At 45.9% G+C, this 16,794-nt stretch overlaps 7 non-coding genes across 7 annotated transcripts; all 7 read right to left on the bottom strand.

Moving 5' to 3' along the window:
- Positions 1 to 4,112: 4,112 nt before the first annotated feature.
- On the bottom strand, positions 4,113 to 4,195 carry TRNAL-CAG (transfer RNA leucine (anticodon CAG)). Its single transcript has one exon. It is a non-coding gene; the product is annotated as a tRNA-Leu (tRNA).
- A 1,131-nt stretch (positions 4,196 to 5,326) lies between these two features.
- Positions 5,327 to 5,409, bottom strand: TRNAL-CAG (transfer RNA leucine (anticodon CAG)). The gene has a single exon. It is a non-coding gene; the product is annotated as a tRNA-Leu (tRNA).
- A 1,131-nt stretch (positions 5,410 to 6,540) lies between these two features.
- On the bottom strand, positions 6,541 to 6,623 carry TRNAL-CAG (transfer RNA leucine (anticodon CAG)). The gene has a single exon. It is a non-coding gene; the product is annotated as a tRNA-Leu (tRNA).
- A 2,265-nt stretch (positions 6,624 to 8,888) lies between these two features.
- Positions 8,889 to 8,971, bottom strand: TRNAL-CAG (transfer RNA leucine (anticodon CAG)). The gene has a single exon. It is a non-coding gene; the product is annotated as a tRNA-Leu (tRNA).
- Positions 8,972 to 11,315: 2,344 nt separating this feature from the next.
- Positions 11,316 to 11,398, bottom strand: TRNAL-CAG (transfer RNA leucine (anticodon CAG)). Its single transcript has one exon. It is a non-coding gene; the product is annotated as a tRNA-Leu (tRNA).
- A 1,130-nt stretch (positions 11,399 to 12,528) lies between these two features.
- On the bottom strand, positions 12,529 to 12,611 carry TRNAL-CAG (transfer RNA leucine (anticodon CAG)). The gene has a single exon. It is a non-coding gene; the product is annotated as a tRNA-Leu (tRNA).
- A 3,555-nt stretch (positions 12,612 to 16,166) lies between these two features.
- On the bottom strand, positions 16,167 to 16,249 carry TRNAL-CAG (transfer RNA leucine (anticodon CAG)). Its single transcript has one exon. It is a non-coding gene; the product is annotated as a tRNA-Leu (tRNA).
- Between the last annotated feature and the right edge of the window lie 545 nt (positions 16,250 to 16,794).

Raw genomic sequence — 16,794 nt, 5'->3', positions numbered from 1 at the left:
ATCGGAGAGAATAAAAGGTAGGGGAAGGTGTTCCTCGTGGCTAAAGACTCCATATTATTCTTTGTGTATTTATTAAAACTTCTCTGCAAAACAGGCACTGTGTGTGCACGACGCAACACCCCCACCTCTCCCATCCCCTGAATACAGAAGTTAAAAACCAGCTGTGATTGGGACGCAGGGGACCCTGGTGCCACTGAACCTTCTGCACTGTGAACCTGCTGAACTATTGACAGCTGTGCTTTTGATATGTAGGGTCGAAACCTTTATCTCGGCCCCTCTATCATGATTTGTTGAAGATGCTGTGATTTCCTGCTTTACCGATTTACTGCGATTTAGCCAACTTCAGGCAATTAGTGCAAGCAACGGAAAATAGATCTTATCGATAATTTACAGAAACTGTTGACATTGTTTTTGATACAGTGCTTGGGAAAAAAAGTCCAAAAATGTATCCACCTTGCAAAATACACTTGTCAGAAGTGGGATTTGAATCCACATCTCCAAGGGAGGCTGCAATCTGAACGCAGCGCCTTAGACCACTCGGCCATCCTGACACGCTTCACACCTCGCTTATGGCTCAATTTCGAGCGTATAAACCAAAATGAGTGCCATGTACTGAGTGAATGTTGTTTAATGTCCTCTGTATTTTCAATTCCAGACCTTCCTGCTCAGGGAAACAGTGGGATCTGAAGCTGATGAAGGAGAGAGGATGGATCATCCTGACAGTGAATCCAGTGGTGACTGCTACTAATTCTCAATCATCGACTACATGGGGTGTGGACATGCAGAAGTTTGAGCCAGTGCACATGGCCGGTGGTGACTGCTACTAATTCTCAATCATCTACTACAAGGGGTGTGGACATGCAGAATTTGGAGCCCGTTCAAGATTCAGATCAGGAGGTGCCTGGCTCCATACCAATCAACTCAGTGCCTCTGAGACAAGGACTTGAACGGTACAGTTTGAGTCCTCGACCGCCATGCTCAACGCGGCTGCAAGGATTCGGGGTGGATTGACTGAATGTGGCATTTCTTGTTGTGTACTCTTCTTGTATACTGGTTTAGTATAGTATCTTTTTTTTGAGCAGCTATGTTTGTTTTGTATTGGTTAAGGAGAAATGTTGTGTTCGTCATGGGCACGCCTATGATGCTCACCAAGGGAGGTAGGGAGTGTTAGTCTCCCCCGAGTTTTGGAGTTGGATGGTAGGCGCGGTGACGTGGAACCAGAGAGAATAAAAGGTCAGGGAAGGTGTTCCTCGTGGCCAATGACTCTATATTATTCTCTGTGTATTTATTAAAACTTATTTGCGAAACAGGCACTGTCTGTGCACGATGCAACACACCCCTCCCATGCCCTGAATACAGAAGTTAAAAACCAGCTGTGATTGGGACCAAGGGGACCCTGGTGCCACTGAACCTTCTGCACTGTGAACCTGCTGAACTATTGACAGCTGTGCTTTTGATATGTAGGGTTGAAACCTTTATCTCGGCCCCTCTATCACGATTTGTTGAAGATGCTGTGATTTCCTGCTTTACCGATTTACTGCGATTTAGCCAAGTTCAGGCAATTAGTGCAAGCAACGGACAATAGATCTTATCGATAATTTACAGAAACTGTTGACATTGTTTTTGATAAGGGTGCTTGGAAAAAAAAAGTCAAAAAATGTATCTACCTCGCAAAAGACACTTGTCAGAAGAGGGGTTTGAACCCACGTCTCCAAGGGAGACTGTGACCTGAATGCAGCACCTTAGACCACCCGGCCATCCTGACACTCTTGACACCAGACTGATGGCTCAATTTCCAGCTTATAAACCAAAATGAGTGCCATGTACTGAGTGAATTTTATTTAATGTCCTCTGTATTTTCAATTCCAGACCTTCCTGCTCAGGGAAACAGTGGGATCTGAAGCTGATGAAGGAGAGAGGATGGATCATCCTGACAGTGGACCCTGTGGTGACTGCTACTAATTCTCAATCATCTACTACATGGGGTGTGGACTTGCAGAATTTTGAGCCAGTGCATATGGCCTGTGGTGACTGCTACTAATTCTCAATCATCTACTACAGGGGGTGTGGACATGCAGAATTTGGAGCCAGTTCAAGATTCAGATCAGGAGGTGCCTGGCTCCATACCAATCAACTCAGTGCCTCTGAGACAAGGACTTGAAGGGTACAATTTGAGTCCTCGACCGCCATGCTCAACGCGGCTGCAAGGATTCGGGGTGGATTGACTGAATGTGGTATTTAATGTTGTGTACTATTCTTGTATACTGGATTAGTATAGTATCTTTTTTTTGAACAGCTATGTTTGTTTTGTATTGGTTAAGGAGAAATGTTGTGTTCGTCATGGGCACGCCCATGATGCACACCAAGGGAGGTAGGGAGTGTTAGTCTCCCCCGAGTTTTGGAGTTGGATGGTAGGTGCGGTGATGTGGAATCGGAGAGAATAAAATGTAGGGGAAGGTGTTCCTCGTGGCTAATGACTCCATATTATTCTTTGTGTATTTATTAAAACTTCTCTGCAAAACAGGCACTGTGTGTGCACGACGCAAAACCCTCACCCCTCCCATCCCCTGAATACAGAAGTTAAAAACCAGCTGTGATTGGGACGCAGGGGACCCTGGTGCCACTGAACTTTCTGCACTGTGAACCTGCTGAACTATTGACAGCTGCGCTTTTGATATGTAGGGTCGAAACCTTTATCTCGGCCCCTCTATCACGATTTGTTGAAGATGCTGTGATTTCCTGCTTTACCGATTTACTGCGATTTAGCCAACTTCAGGCAATTAGTGCAAGCAACGGAAAATAGATCTTATCGATAATTTACAGAAACTGTTGACATTGTTTTTGATACGGTGCTTGGGAAAAAAAAGTCCAAAAATGTATCCACCTCGCAAAATACACTTGTCAGAAGTAGGATTTGAACCCACACCTCCAAGGGAGGCTGCAATCTGAACGCAGCGCCTTAGACCACTCGGCCATCCTGACACTCTTCACACCTTGCTCATGTCTCAATTTCGAGCGTATAAACCAAAATGAGTGCCATGTACTGAGTGAATGTTGTTTAATGTCCTCTGTATTTTCAATTCCAGACCTTCCTGCTCAGGGAAACAGTGGGATCTGAAGCTGATGAAGGAGAGAGGATGGATCATCCTGACAGTGAATCCGGTGGAGACTGCTACTAATTCTCAATCATCGACTACATGGGGTGTGGACATGCAGAAGTTTGAGCCAGTGCACATGGCCGGTGGTGACTGCTACTAATTCTCAATCATCTACTACAAGGGGTGTGGACATGCAGAATTTGGAGCCAGTTCAAGATTCAGATCAGGAGGTGCCTAGCTCCATACCAATCAACTCAGTGCCTCTGAGACAAGGACTTGAACGGTACAGTTTGAGACCTCGACCGCCATGCTCAACGCGGCTGCAAGGATTCGGGGTGGATTGACTGAATGTGGCATTTCTTGTTGTGTACTATTCTTGTATACTGGTTTAGTATAGTATCTTTTTTTTGAGCAGCTATGTTTGTTTTGTATTGGTTAAGGAGAAATGTTGTGTTCGTCATGGGCACGCCTATGATGCACACCAAGGGAGGTAGGGAGTGTTAGTCTCCCCCGAGTTTTGGAGTTGGATGGTAGGCGCGGTGACGTGGAACTGGAGAGAATAAAAGGTCAGGGAAGGTGTTCCTCGTGGCCAATGACTCTATATTATTCTCTGTGTATTTATTAAAACTTATTTGCAAAACAGGCACTGTGTGTGCACGATGCAACACACCCCTCCCATGCCCTGAATACAGAAGTTAAAAACCAGCTGTGATTGGGACGCAGGGGACCCTGGTGCCACTGAACCTTCTGCACTGTGAACCTGCTGAACTATTGACAGCTGCGCTTTTGATATGTAGGGTCGAAACCTTTATCTCGGCCCCTCTATCACGATTTGTTGAAGATGCTGTGATTTCCTGCTTTACCGATTTACTGCGATTTAGCCAACTTCAGGCAATTAGTGCAAGCAACGGAAAATAGATCTTATCGATAATTTACAGAAACTGTTGACATTGTTTTTGATACGGTGCTTGGGAAAAAAAAGTCCAAAAATGTATCCACCTCGCAAAATACACTTGTCAGAAGTGGGATTTGAACCCACACCTCCAAGGGAGGCTGCGACCTGAACGCAGCGCCTTAGACCACTCGGCCATCCTGACACTCTTCACACCTCCCTCATGGCTCAATTTTGAGCGTATAAACCAAAATGAGTGCCATGTACTGAGTGAATGTTGTTTAATGTCCTCTGTATTTTCAATTCCAGACCTTCCTGCTCAGGGAAACAGTGGGATCTGAAGCTGATGAAGGAGAGAGGATGGATCATCCTGACAGTGAATCCGGTGGTGACTGCTACTAATTCGCAATCATCGACTACATGGGGTGTGGACATGCAGAAGTTTGAGCCAGTGCACATGGCCGGTGGTGACTGCTACTAATTCTCAATCATCTACTACAAGGGGTGTGGACATGCAGAATTTGGAGCCAGTTCAAGATTCAGATCAGGAGGTGCCTGGCTCCATACCAATCAACTCAGTGCCTCTGAGACAAGGACTTGAACGGTACAGTTTGAGTCCTCGACCGCCATGCTCAACGCGGCTGCAAGGATTCGGGGTGGATTGACTGAATGTGGCATTTCTTGTTGTGTACTATTCTTGTATACTGGATTAGTATAGTATCTTTTTTTTTAGCAGCTATGTTTGTTTTGTATTGGTTAAGGAGAAATGTTGTGTTCGTCATGGGCACGCCTATGATGCACACCAAGGGAGGTAGGGAGTGTTAGTCTCCCCCGAGTTTCGGAGTTGGATGGTAGGCGCGGTGACGTGGAACCGGAGAGAATAAAAGGTCAGGGAAGGTGTTCCTCGTGGCCAATGACTCTGTATTATTCTCTGTGTATTTATTAAAACTTATCTGCGAAACAGGCACCGTGTGTGCACGATGCAACACACCCCTCCCATGCCCTCAATAAAGAAGTTAAAAACCAGCTGTGATTGGGACGCAGGGGACCCTGGTGCCACTGAACCTTCTGCACTGTGAACCTGCTGAACTATTGACAGCTGCGCTCTTGATATGTAGGGTCGAAACCTTTATCTCTGCCCCTCTATCACGATTTGTTGAAGATGCTGTGATTTCCCGCTTTACCTTTTTACTGCGATTTAGCCAACTTCAGGAAATTAGTGCAAGCAACGGACAATAGATCTTATCGATAATTTACAGAAACTGTTGACATTGTTTTTGATACGGGTGCTTGGAAAAAAAAAGTCCAAAAATGTATCCACCTCGCAAGAGACACTTGTCAGAAGTGGGATTCGAACCCACGTCTCCAAAGGAGACTGCGACCTGAACGCAGCGCCTTAGACCACTCGGCCATCCTGACACTCTTGACACTGCACTGATGGCTCAATTTCCAGCTTATAAACCAAAATGAGTGCCATGTACTGAGTGAATGTTGTTTAATGTCCTCTGTATTTTCAATTCCAGACCTTCCTGCTCAGGGAAACAGTGGGATCTGAAGCTGATGAAGGAGAGAGGATGGATCATCCTGACAGTGGATCCGGTGGTGACTGCTACTAATTCTCAATCATCTACTACATGGGGTGTGGACATGCTGAATTTTGAGCCAGTGCACATGGCCGGTGGCGACTGCTACTAATTCTCAATCATCTACTACAGGGGGTGTGGACATGCAGAATTTGGAGCCAGTTCAAGATTCAGATCAGGAGGTGCCTGGCTCCATACCAATCAACTCAGTGCCTCTGAGACAAGGACTTGAACGGTACAGTTTGAGTCCTCGACCGCCATGCTCAACGCGGCTGCAAGGATTCGGGGTGGATTGACTGAATGTGGCATTTCTTGTTGTGTACTATTCTTGTATACTGGATTAGTATAGTATCTTTTTTTTTAGCAGCTATGTTTGTTTTGTATTGGTTAAGGAGAAATGTTGTGTTCGTCATGGGCACGCCTATGATGCACACCAAGGGAGGTAGGGAGTGTTAGTCTCCCCCGAGTTTCGGAGTTGGATGGTAGGCGCGGTGACGTGGAACCGGAGAGAATAAAAGGTCAGGGAAGGTGTTCCTCGTGGCCAATGACTCTGTATTATTCTCTGTGTATTTATTAAAACTTATCTGCGAAACAGGCACCGTGTGTGCACGATGCAACACACCCCTCCCATGCCCTCAATAAAGAAGTTAAAAACCAGCTGTGATTGGGACGCAGGGGACCCTGGTGCCACTGAACCTTCTGCACTGTGAACCTGCTGAACTATTGACAGCTGCGCTCTTGATATGTAGGGTCGAAACCTTTATCTCTGCCCCTCTATCACGATTTGTTGAAGATGCTGTGATTTCCCGCTTTACCTTTTTACTGCGATTTAGCCAACTTCAGGAAATTAGTGCAAGCAACGGACAATAGATCTTATCGATAATTTACAGAAACTGTTGACATTGTTTTTGATACGGGTGCTTGGAAAAAAAAAGTCCAAAAATGTATCCACCTCGCAAGAGACACTTGTCAGAAGTGGGATTCGAACCCACGTCTCCAAAGGAGACTGCGACCTGAACGCAGCGCCTTAGACCACTCGGCCATCCTGACACTCTTGACACTGCACTGATGGCTCAATTTCCAGCTTATAAACCAAAATGAGTGCCATGTACTGAGTGAATGTTGTTTAATGTCCTCTGTATTTTCAATTCCAGACCTTCCTGCTCAGGGAAACAGTGGGATCTGAAGCTGATGAAGGAGAGAGGATGGATCATCCTGACAGTGGATCCGGTGGTGACTGCTACTAATTCTCAATCATCTACTACATGGGGTGTGGACATGCTGAATTTTGAGCCAGTGCACATGGCCGGTGGCGACTGCTACTAATTCTCAATCATCTACTACAGGGGGTGTGGACATGCAGAATTTGGAGCCAGTTCAAGATTCAGATCAGGAGGTGCCTGGCTCCATACCAATCAACTCAGTGCCTCTGAGACAAGGACTTGAACGGTACAGTTTGAGTCCTCGACCGCCATGCTCAACGCGGCTGCAAGGATTTGGGGTGGATTGACTGAATGTGGCATTTCTTGTTGTGTACTATTCTTGTACACTGGTTTAGTATAGTATCTTTTTTTTTAGCAGCTATGTTGTTTTTGTATTGGTTAAGGAGAAATGTTGTGTTCGTCATGGGCACGCCTATGATGCACACCAAGGGAGGTAGGGAGTGTTAGTCTCCCCTGACTTTTAGAGTTGGATGGTAGGCGCGGTGACGTGGAACCGGAGAGAATAAATGGTCAGGGAAGGTGTTCCTCGTGGCCAATGACTCTATATTATTCTCTGTGTATTTAATAAAACTTATCTGCGAAACAGGCACCGTGTGTGCACGATGCAACACACCCCTCCCATCCCCTGAATACAGAAGTTAAAAACCAGCTGTGATTGGGACGCAGGGGACCCTGGTGCCACTGAACCTTCTTCACTGTGAACCTGTTGAACTATTGACAGCTGCGCTTTTGATATGTAGGGTCGAAACCTTTATCTCTGCCCCTCTATCACGATTTGTTGAAGATGCTGTGATTTCCTGCTTTACCGATTTACTGCGATTTAGCCAACTTCAGGCAATTAGTGCAAGCAAAGGAAAATAGATCTTATCGATAATTTACAGAAACTGTTGACATTGTTTTTGATACGGTGCTTGGGAAAAAAAAGTCCAAAAATGTATCCACCTCGCAAAATACACTTGTCAGAAGTGGGATTTGAATCCACACCTCCAAGGGAGGCTGCGATCTGAACGCAGCGCCTTAGACCACTCGGCCATCCTGACACTCTTCACACCTCGCTCATGGCTCAATTTCGAGCGTATAAACCAAAATGTGTGCCATGTACTGAGTGAATGTTGTTTAATGTCCTCTGTATTTTCAATTCCAGACCTTCCTGCTCAGGGAAACAGTGGGATCTGAAGCTGATGAAGGAGAGAGGATGGATCATCCTGACAGTGAATCCGGTGGTGACTGCTACTAATTCTCAATCATCGACTACAAGGGGTGTGGACATGCAGAATTTGGAGCCAGTTCAAGATTCAGATCAGGAGGTGCCTGGCTCCATACCAATCAACTCAGTGCCTCTGAGACAAGGACTTGAACGGTACAGTTTGAGTCCTCGACCGCCATGCTCAACGCGGCTGCAAGGATTCGGGGTGGATTGACTGAATGTGGCATTTCTTGTTGTGTACTATTCTTTTATACTGGATTAGTATAGTATCTTTTTTTTGAGCAGCTATGTTTGTTTTGTATTGGTTAAGGAGAAATGTTGTGTTCGTCATGGGCACGCCTATGATGCACACCAAGGAAGGTAGGGAGTGTTAGTCTCCCCCGAGTTTTGGAGTTGGATGGTAGGCGCGGTGACGTGGAACCGGAGAGAATAAAAGGTCAGGGAAGGTGTTCCTCGTGGCCAATGACTCTGTATTATTCTCTGTGTATTTATTAAAACTTATCTGCGAAACAGGCACCGTGTGTGCACGATGCAACACACCCCTCCCATGCCCTCAATAAAGAAGTTAAAAACCAGCTGTGATTGGGACGCAGGGGACCCTGGTGCCACTGAACCTTCTGCACTGTGAACCTGCTGAACTATTGACATCTGCGCTCTTGATATGTAGGGTCGAAACCTTTATCTCTGCCCCTCTATCACGATTTGTTGAAGATGCTGTGATTTCCCGCTTTACCGATTTACTGCGATTTAGCCAACTTCAGGAAATTAGTGCAAGCAACGGACAATAGATCTTATCGATAATTTACAGAAACTGTTGACATTGTTTTTGATACGGGTGCTTGGAAAAAAAAAGTCCAAAAATGTATCCACCTCGCAAAAGACACTTGTCAGAAGTGGGATTCGAACCCACGCCTCCAAAGGAGACTGCGACCTGAACGCAGTGCCTTAGACCACTCGGCCATCCTGACACTCTTGACACTGCACTGATGGCTCAATTTCCAGCTTATAAACCAAAATGAGTGCCATGTACTGAGTGAATGTTGTTTAATGTCCTCTGTATTTTCAATTCCAGACCTTCCTGCTCAGGGAAACAGTGGGATCTGAAGCTGATGAAGGAGAGAGGATGGATCATTCTGACAGTGGATCCGGTGGTGACTGCTACTAATTCTCAATCATCTACTACATGGGGTGTGGACATGCTGAATTTTAAGCCAGTGCACATGGCCGGTGGCGACTGCTACTAATTCTCAATCATCTACTACAGGGGGTGTGGACATGCAGAATTTGGAGCCAGTTCAAGATTCAGATCAGGAGGTGCCTGGCTCCATACCAATCAACTCAGTGCCTCTGAGACAAGGACTTGAACTGTGCAGTTTGAGTCCTCGACGGCCATGCTCAACGCGGCTGCAAGGATCCGGGGTGGATTAACTGAATGTGGCATTTCTTGTTGTGTACTATTCTTGTATACTGGTTTAGTATAGTATCTTTTTTTTTAGCAGCTATGTTTGTTTTGTATTGGTTAAGGAGAAATGTTGTGTTCGTCATGGGCACGCCTATGATGCACACCAAGGGAGGTAGGGAGTGTTAGTCTCCCCCGAGTTTTGGAGATGGATGGTAGGCGCGGTGACGTGGAACTGGAGAGAATAAAAGGTCAGGGAAGGTGTTCCTCGTGGCCAATGACTCTATATTATTCTCTGTGTATTTATTAAAACTTATTTGCAAAACAGGCACTGTGTGTGCACGATGCAAAACACCCCTCCCATGCCCTGAATACAGAAGTTAAAAACCAGCTGTGATTGGGACGCAGGGGACCCTGGTGCCACTGAACCTTCTGCACTGTGAACCTGCTGAACTATTGACAGCTGCGTTTTTGATATGTAGGGTCGAAACCTTTATCTCGGCCCCTCTATCACGATTTGTTGAAGATGCTGTGATTTCCTGCTTTACCGATTTACTGCGATTTAGCCAACTTCAGGCAATTAGTGCAAGCAACGGAAAATAGATCTTACCGATAATTTACAGAAACTGTTGACATTGTTTTTGATACGGTGCTTGGGAAAAAAAAGTCAAAAAATGTATCCACCTCGCAAAATACACTTGTCAGTAGTGGGATTTGAACCCACACCTCCAAGGGAGGCTGCGACCTGAACGCAGCGCCTTAGACCACTCGGCCATCCTGACACTCTTTACAGCTCGCTCATGGCTCAATTTCGAGCGTATAAACCAAAATGAGTGCCATGTACTGAGTGAATGTTGTTTAATGTCCTCTGTATTTTCAATTCCAGACCTTCCTGCTCAGGGAAACAGTGGGATCTGAAGCTGATGAAGGAGAGAGGATGGATCATCCTGACAGTGAATCCGGTGGTGACTGCTACTAATTCTCAATCATCGACTACATGGGGTGTGGACATGCAGAAGTTTGAGCCAGTGCACATGGCCGGTGGTGACTGCTACTAATTCTCAATCATCTACTACAAGGGGCGTGGACATGCAGAATTTGGAGCCAGTTCAAGATTCAGATCAGGAGGTGCCTGGCTCCATACCAATCAACTCAGTGCCTCTGAGACAAGGACTTGAACGGTACAGTTTGAGTCCTCGACCGCCATGCTCAACGCGGCTGCAAGGATTCGGGGTGGATTGACTGAATGTGGCATTTCTTGTTGTGTACTATTCTTGTATACTGGATTAGTATAGTATCTTTTTTTTTAGCAGCTATGTTTGTTTTGTATTGGTTAAGGAGAAATGTTGTGTTCGTCATGGGCACGCCTATGATGCACACCAAGGGAGGTAGGGAGTGTTAGTCTCCCCCGAGTTTTGGAGTTGGATGGTAGGCGCGGTGACGTGGAACCGGAGAGAATAAAAGGTCAGGGAAGGTGTTCCTCGTGGCCAATGACTCTGTATTATTCTCTGTGTATTTATTAAAACTTATCTGCGAAACAGGCACCGTGTGTGCACGATGCAACACACCCCTCCCATGCCCTCAATAAAGAAGTTAAAAACCAGCTGTGATTGGGACGCAGGGGACCCTGGTGCCACTGAACCTTCTGCACTTTGAACCTGCTGAACTATTGACAGCTGCGCTCTTGATATGTAGGGTCGAAACCTTTATCTCTGCCCCTCTATCACGATTTGTTGAAGATGCTGTGATTTCCCGCTTTACCTATTTACTGCGATTTAGCCAACTTCAGGAAATTAGTGCAAGCAACGGACAATAGATCTAATCGATAATTTACAGAAACTGTTGACATTGTTTTTGATACGGGTGCTTGGAAAAAAAAAGTCAAAAAATGTATCCACCTCGCAAAAGACCCTTGTCAGAAGTGGGATTCGAACCCACGCCTCCAAAGGAGACTGCGACCTGAACGCAGCGCCTTAGACCACTCGGCCATCCTGACACTCTTGACACTGCACTGATGGCTCAATTTCCAACTTATAAACCAAAATGAGTGCCATGTGCTGAGTGAATGTTGTTTAATGTCCTCTGTATTTTCAATTCCAGACCTTCCTGCTCAGGGAAACAGTGGGATCTGAAGCTGATGAAGGAGAGAGGATGGATCATCCTGACAGTGGATCCGGTGGTGACTGCTACTAATTCTCAATCATCTACTACATGGGGTGTGGACATGCTGAATTTTGAGCCAGTGCACATGGCCGGTGGCGACTGCTACTAATTCTCAATCATCTACTACAGGGGGTGTGGACATGCAGAATTTGGAGCCAGTTCAAGATTCAGATCAGGAGGTGCCTGGCTCCATACCAATCAACTCAGTGCCTCTGAGACAAGGACTTGAACGGTACAGTTTGAGTCCTCGACGGCCATGCTCAACGCGGCTGCAAGGATTCGGGGTGGATTGACTGAATGTGGCATTTCCTGTTGTGTACTATTCTTGTATACTGGTTTAGTATAGTATCTTTTTTTTGAGCAGCTATGTTTGTTTTGTATTGGTTAAGGAGAAATGTTGTGTTCGTCATGGGCACGCCTATGATGCACACCAAGGGAGGTAGGGAGTGTTAGTCTCCCCTGAGTTTTAGAGTTGGATGGTAGGAGCGGTGACGTGGAACCAGAGAGAATAAATGTTCAGGGAAGGTGTTCCTCGTGGCCAATGACTCTATATTATTCTCTGTGTATTTAATAAAACTTATCTGCGAAACAGGCACTGTGTGTGCACGATGCAACACACCCCTCCCATCCCCTGAATACAGAAGTTAAAAACCAGCTGTGATTGGGACGCAGGGGACCCTGGTGCCACTGAACCTTCTGCACTGTGAACCTGCTGAACTATTGACAGCTGCGCTTTTGATATGTAGGGTCGAAACCTTTATATCTGCCCCTCTATCACGATTTGTTGAAGATGCTGTGATTTCCTGCTTTACCGATTTACTGCGATTTAGCCAACTTCAGGCAATTAGTGCAAGCAACGGAAAATAGATCTTATCGATAATTTACAGAAACTGTTGACATTGTTTTTGATACGGTGCTTGGGAAAAAAAAGTCAAAAAATGTATCCACCTCGCAAAATACACTTGTCAGAAGTGGGATTTGAACCCACACCTCCAAGGGAGGCTGCGACCTGAACGCAGCGCCTTAGACCACTCGGCCATCCTGACACTCTTTACAGCTCGCTCATGGCTCAATTTCGAGCGTATAAACCAAAATGAGTGCCATGTACTGAGTGAATGTTGTTTAATGTCCTCTGTATTTTCAATTCCAGACCTTCCTGCTCAGGGAAACAGTGGGATCTGAAGCTGATGAAGGAGAGAGGATGGATCATCCTGACAGTGAATCCGGTGGTGACTGCTACTAATTCTCAATCATCGACTACATGGGGTGTGGACATGCAGAAGTTTGAGCCAGTGCACATGGCCGGTGGTGACTGCTACTAATTCTCAATCATCTACTACAAGGGGTGTGGACATGCAGAATTTGGAGCCAGTTCAAGATTCAGATCAGGAGGTGCCTGGCTCCATACCAATCAACTCAGTGCCTCTGAGACAAGGACTTGAACCGTACAGTTTGAGTCCTCGACCGCCATGCTCAACGCGGCTGCAAGGATTCGGGGTGGATTGACTGAATGTGGCATTTCTTGTTGTGTACTATTCTTGTATACTGGATTAGTATAGTATCTTTTTTTTGAGCAGCTATGTTTGTTTTGTATTGGTTAAGGAGAAATCTTGTGTTCGTCATGGGCACGCCTATGATGCACACCAAGGAAGGTAGGGAGTGTTAGTCTCCCCCGAGTTTTGGAGTTGGATGGTAGGCGCGGTGACGTGGAACCGGAGAGAATAAAAGGTCAGGGAAGGTGTTCCTCGTGGCCAATGACTCTATATTATTCTCTGTGTATTTATTAAAACTTATCTGCGAAACAGGCACCGTGTGTGCACGATGCAACACACCCCTCCCATGCCCTGAATACAGAAGTTAAAAACCAGCTGTGATTGGGACGCAGGGGACCCTGGTGCCACTGGACCTTCTGCACTGTGAACCTGCTGAACTATTGACAGCTGCGCTCTTGATATGTAGGGTCGAAACCTTTATCTCTGCCCCTCTATCACGATTTGTTGAAGATGCTGTGATTTCCCGCTTTACCGATTTACTGCGATTTAGCCAACTTCAGGAAATTAGTGCAAGCAACGGACAATAGATCTTATCGATAATTTACAGAAACTGTTGACATTGTTTTTGATACGGGAGCTTGGAAAAAAAAAGTCCAAAAATGTATCCACCTCTCAAAAGACACTTGTCAGAAGTGGGATTCAAACCCATGCCTCCAAAGGAGACTGCGACCTGAACGCAGCGCCTTAGACCACTCAGCCATCCTGACACTCTTGACACTGCACTGATGGCTCAATTTCCAGCTTATAAACCAAAATGAGTGCAATGTACTGAGTGAATGTTGTTAAATGTCCTCTGTATTTTCAATTCCAGACCTTCCTGCTCAGGGAAACAGTGGGATCTGAAGCTGATGAAGGAGATAGGATGGATCATCCTGACAGTGAATCCGGTGGTGACTGCTACTAATTCTCAATCATCGACTACATGGGGTGTGGACATGCAGAAGTTTGAGCCAGTGCACATGGCCGGTGGTGACTGCTACTAATTCTCAATCATCTACTACAAGGGGTGTGGACATGCAGAATTTGGAGCCAGTTCAAGATTCAGATCAGGAGGTGCCTGGCTCCATACCAATCAACTCAGTGCCTCTGAGACAAGGACTTGAACGGTACAGTTTGAGTCCTCGACCGCCATGCTCAACGCGGCTGCAAGGATTCGGGTTGGATTGACTGAATGTGGTATTTATTGTTGTGTACTATTCTTGTATACTGGATTAGTATAGTATCTTTTTTTTGAGCAGCTATGTTTGTTTTGTATTGGTTAAGGAGAAATGTTGTGTTTGTCATGGGCACGCCCATGATGCACACCAAGGGAGGTAGGGAGTGTTAGTCTCCCCCAAGTTTTGGAGTTGGATAGTAGGTGCGGTGATGTGGAATCGGAGAGAATAAAAGGTAGGGGAAGGTGTTCCTCGTGGCCAAAGACTCCATATTATTCCTTGTGTATTTATTAAAACTTCTCTACAAAACAGGCACTGTGTGTGCACGACGCAACACCCCCACCCCTCCCATCCCCTGAATACAGAAGTTAAAAACCAGCTGTGATTGTGACGCAGGGGACCCTGGTGCCACTGAATCTTCTGCACTGTGAACCTGCTGAACTATTGACAGCTGCGCTTTTGATATGTAGGGTCGAAACCTTTATCTCGGCCCCTCTATCACGATTTGTTGAAGATGCTGTGATTTCCTGCTTTACCGATTTACTGCGATTTAGCCAACTTCAGGCAATTAGTGCAAGCAACGGAAAATAGGTCTTATCGATAATTTACAGAAACTGTTGACATTGTTTTTGATACGGTGCTTGGGAAAAAAAAGTCCAAAAATGTATCCACCTCGCAAAATACACTTGTCAGAAGTGGGATTTGAACCCACGCAGACTGTGATCTGAACGCAGCACTTTAGACCACTCGGCCATCCAGACACTCTTCACACCTCTCTCATGGCTCAATTTCGAGTGCATAAACCAAAATGAGTGCCATGTACTGAGTGAATGTTGTTTAATGTCCTCTGTATTTTCAATTCCAGACCTTCCTGCTCAGGGAAACAGTGGGATCTGAAGCTAATGAAGGAGAGAGGATGGATCATCCTGACAGTGAATCCGGTGGTGACTGCTACTAATTCTCAATCATCGACTACATGGGGTGTGGACATGCAGAAGTTTGAGCCAGTGCACATGGCCGGTGGTGACTGCTACTAATTCTCAATCATCTACTACAAGGGGTGTGGACATGCAGAATTTGGAGCCAGTTCAAGATTCAGATCAGGAGTTGCCTGGCTCCATACCAATCAACTCAGTGCCTCTGAGAGAAGGACTTGAACGGTACAGTTTGAGTCCTTCACCGCCATGCTCAACGCGGCTGCAAGGATTCGGGGTGGATTGACTGAATGTGGCATTTCTTGTTATGTACTATTCTTGTATACTGGATTAATATAGTATCTTTTTTTTGAGCAGCTATGTTTGTTTTGTATTGGTTAAGGAGAAATGTTGTGTTCGTCATGGGCACGCCTATGATGCACACCAAGGGAGGTAGGGAGTGTTAGTCTCCCCCGAGTTTTGGAGTTGGATGGTAGGCGCGGTGACGTGGAACCGGAGAGAATAAAAGGTAGGGGAAGGTGTTCCTCGTGGCCAAAGACTCCATATTATTCTTTGTGTATTTATTAAAACTTATCTGCAAAACAGGCACTGTGTGTGCACGACGCAACACACCCCTCCCATGCCCTGAATACAGAAGTTAAAAACTAGCTGTGATTGGGACGCAGGGGACCCTGGTGCCACTGAACCTTCTGCACTGTGAACCTGCTGAACTATTGACAGCTGCGCTCTTGATATGTAGGGTCGAAACCTTTATCTCTGCCCCTCTATCACGATTTGTTGAAGATGCTGTGATTTACCGCTTTACCGATTTACTGCGATTTAGCCAACTTCAGGAAATTAGTGCAAGCAACGGACAATAGATCTTATCGATAATTTACAGAAACTGTTGACATTGTTTTTGATACGGGTGCTTGGAGAAAAAAAAAGTCCAAAAATGTATCCACCTCGCAAAATACCCTTGTCAGAAGTGGGATTCGAACCCACGCCTCCAAAGGAGACTGCGACCTGAACGCAGCACCTTAGACCACTTGGCCATCCTGACACTCTTGACACTGCACTGATGGCTCAATTTCCAGCTTATAGACCAAAATGAGTGCCATGTACTGAGTGAATGTTGTTTAATGTCCTCTGTATTTTCAATTCCAGATCTTACTGCTCAGGGAAACAGTGGGATCTGAAGCTGATGAAGGAGAGAGGATGGATCATCCTGACAGTGGATCCGGTGGTGACTGCTACTAATTCTCAATCATCTACTACATGGGGTGTGGACATGCTGAATTTTGAGCCAGTGCACATGGCCGGTGGTGACTGCTACTAATTCTCAATCATCTACTACAGGGGGTGTGGACATGCAGAATTTGGAGCCAGTTCAAGATTCAGATCAGGAGGTGCCTGGCTCCATACCAATCAACTCAGTGCCTCTGAGACAAGGACTTGAACGGTACAGTTTGAGTCCTCGACCGCCATGCTCAACGCGGCTGCAAGGATTCGGGGTGGATTGACTGAATGTGGCATTTCTTGTTGTGTACTATTCTTGTATACTGGTTTAGTATAGTATCTTTTTTTTGAGCAGCTATGTTTGTTTTG

This window comes from Pleurodeles waltl, unplaced genomic scaffold, assembly GCF_031143425.1.
Source record: "Pleurodeles waltl isolate 20211129_DDA unplaced genomic scaffold, aPleWal1.hap1.20221129 scaffold_39, whole genome shotgun sequence".
NCBI classification, from domain to species: domain Eukaryota; kingdom Metazoa; phylum Chordata; class Amphibia; order Caudata; family Salamandridae; genus Pleurodeles; species Pleurodeles waltl.
This window is presented reverse-complemented; position numbering and strand designations above follow the sequence as displayed.